Raw genomic sequence first — 3,008 nt, forward strand, 5'->3', positions numbered from 1 at the left:
GGTTTGTCTTTGCTTTAGGGTAAAATGGGTACGAAGACTCTGTTAATATTTCCATATAAAATTCGAGTGATATGGAGTACATTCAATTTTTTAAATTTTATTTCAAGCGAAGGTACATATGATTACAATCAACCATGAAATTTTAAATTTCTCGCACACAGTGCGAAGCCCATTTTGGGAAAGCCATTGGCGACGTTGTCGTAAAAGCAAAGTCTACGGTAGTTTTGGTGCCAGGATTCGTGGGACAGTGAAAAAAATCAATTAACTTCGAATCAACGAGCGAAAACCACGGGGCTTAGCGAATGAGCCGAAAATGAGGAAGGACGCCGTCAATTTCACTCCGCGACCCACGAATTCCGCGCTTCTTTCGCGAAGATTACCGTCTTTCCTATCCATCCGCCGGGACGAATTACCAATTTCAGCCCTACGGTCTACTAAATTAAATTTTCACGTGACGGCGACGTTGGACCGGTCATTAAAAGCGAATTTAGCCGAGATTGGCGCTGTGAAAAGCACCATAATGGCGCGTGTGCCAGCCTACACTGGCGAAAAAACCGAGACGAAAAACCGTGGACAGATTGAAATTTACATTTTTGCACGCCACGCATAAGGAACATCCGACCCGTGGCCGAAACTCGAATGGTCGATGCTCTGAACGTTAACAATTCATTGCTTAATTATGGATTGTTTGATAAAAGCACTTGATGACATGAATAGTTTCCCTTTGATAGCGACAGGATTAAAGTTTCTATGAACAACATTGTTAGTAGAAATACAAAAATTTATTATCGAGTATACAAGTCAGTTCCATAAATATTCGTACTGTCGACAAAATTTGTCTAAATTAAATGGTAGGTTTAATGTTTCCAAAAAAATTTGTTATTGTGTAAACGTGTAAAATTTATTCATATACATATTTATAATAGAAAATTGATTTGGAAAGATGATTCCTGTCATTTAATTTAGACAGAGTTCTTCGATAAACGTAGGGTTAATTCTCGTTAACTAATTATACATAATTATTTGGACAATTATTAACACACAAGCGATTTTCTTAGCCATAGATATTTACCTATTGCAAGGTAATATAACATTAAATAATTTTGGAAGCCTCGTAACAGCCCATTTTGCCACGTTTCGGGAATTCTCGTCATCCCTCGGCGGATCAGCCCGCGTACCACCTTTTTGTCATCCGAGAAAAACTCGCGCGGTCATTTTAAATTCATTAGGCGATTCTGAACGCGACTTAAGCGTCAAAGCAGCCATGAAGACCCGGCCGATTTATCGCCGCTTTCCGGCCCGCCAGGGCATGATTCTTTGTAATTATTTTCAGTCTTGTTCCTTCGCTGGCCGGATCAAAGCGTGCACGGGGAGTGTGAAATCTCGAATGGCTGGCTGCATAATGGGTCTAAAATTCGCTGGTAATTACCGTCGATTCAACGGGACGCTGACGGAGAAAAAAATTTCAATTTACGAAAGTCGGAAAGGGCTGCGTTTGGGACGAAATTGTTCCCGAAGCGCCGCCTCCTCCCGTGGAGTGTTTAGCGTTTACCATTATCAACCCTTCTCGATTCGATCGCCACGCGAGAAAACGAAGCGGAACGCGGTGACTCGGCGCCGCCGTTGGCGCATTGTGACGGCGAAGATTGCAGCAGAGACTCGGGCGGAAGCGTCTCTTTGTGCTCTAACGAATTCAAGGAGGTAAACGAAGTACAAGCTCGGTAACGAAGTTCGTTAAACTCGGCAAGTTAGGTGATCAACGCGACTGGTATCGGATTTGAATTTGCGCAGGGACACGGTTCGCAGCGAGACCGGTGTAGATTCTGAATGGGCTTGCAATTGCAGTGTTATATCGAGTTTTAAAGGTTACCGGGGAAAGTTACAGCGCGAGTAGCGAAGTTTACAAAGTTAAAAGTTAAATTAGTGCTCGTGTCCACGTGTTTCGTTTGTCAACGTATCGAGGTCGGTTGGTCTAAATTCGTCCTAAGCTAATAATTACGCACACCGATGGACCACCTAGTAAAACTTGACCACCGTGCCGCGTTAAATAAAGTAATCGATCAATACCCCGCTGAAAAATCGATACCCAATTAATTGAACTGCTCTTAGCAAGAGGTCTCTAAGAGACAGGTACTAAAGTAATGACCGTAGAACATGAAAGCCGTGGACGTAATTGATTTAATTCCTGCCCGAGGGCCGGCAGCTGTTGCAACAAAGTTTTCATTTACCATCTGCATTCATGGATGCAGGATCTTCGACAGGGGGTTAGGGGGGGGACGTTAATCGAGCACCCAACCGAGAGGACGAGTCGCGATTCTTCCCTCGAAACTTTTCAACATTTTCTCCCCTCGCGACGATGAAGCTTTTTAGCCGGAACACAGACATTCCTCCAGCCGGGTTTCTTTCCTGCGTAATTCGCACACTGAAATTGCCTGCTCTAATTCCAAGGTAATTGCTCTTTTCTGTTCCCTGAAAGCCACCAGGGCTCCCTTTGCATTCCGCTAAAACTGCGCCGCGGTCAATTAAATGTCGATGGAGGGGGGGAACACTAATTGAGACGTAGCTATTTGCGGGAATTCGGGCTAACCCATTATTACCACGGTCAAATGCGCTTATAATCGGCCGATTTTAATTATGAGATAGTAGACCAATCACACTATATATCATCTGGCAACGTGTGATTCCGCGTGGCCCTCTATTCCAGCAACGTTTATTCCGGTCGATTGTTAGAGAGATCTAAATAGCGTAGATCCAAATTGGCTGCTGTTACGTTCAACGTTGTACAAGACTTTTCAAAAGGGGCTTAAAAATTGTATCATTCAGTTCATTGCACGAATCAATTAATTATGTAGAAGTTGAGGAATACGACGAAATAATGTAGATGGTTTTTTGAAATTCCTAGGCACAGTTAGTTACAATATAAATTGAAATAAATATTGAAGAAAGTTCTTCCTCTTTCAAGAAAGTTGATGTAGATTGTAGTAATGTAGATTGTTTTTGAAATTCCT

The sequence above is a fragment of the Hylaeus anthracinus genome, unplaced genomic scaffold (genome assembly GCF_026225885.1).
Source record: "Hylaeus anthracinus isolate JK02 unplaced genomic scaffold, UHH_iyHylAnth1.0_haploid 2, whole genome shotgun sequence".
NCBI lineage: Eukaryota > Metazoa > Arthropoda > Insecta > Hymenoptera > Colletidae > Hylaeus > Hylaeus anthracinus.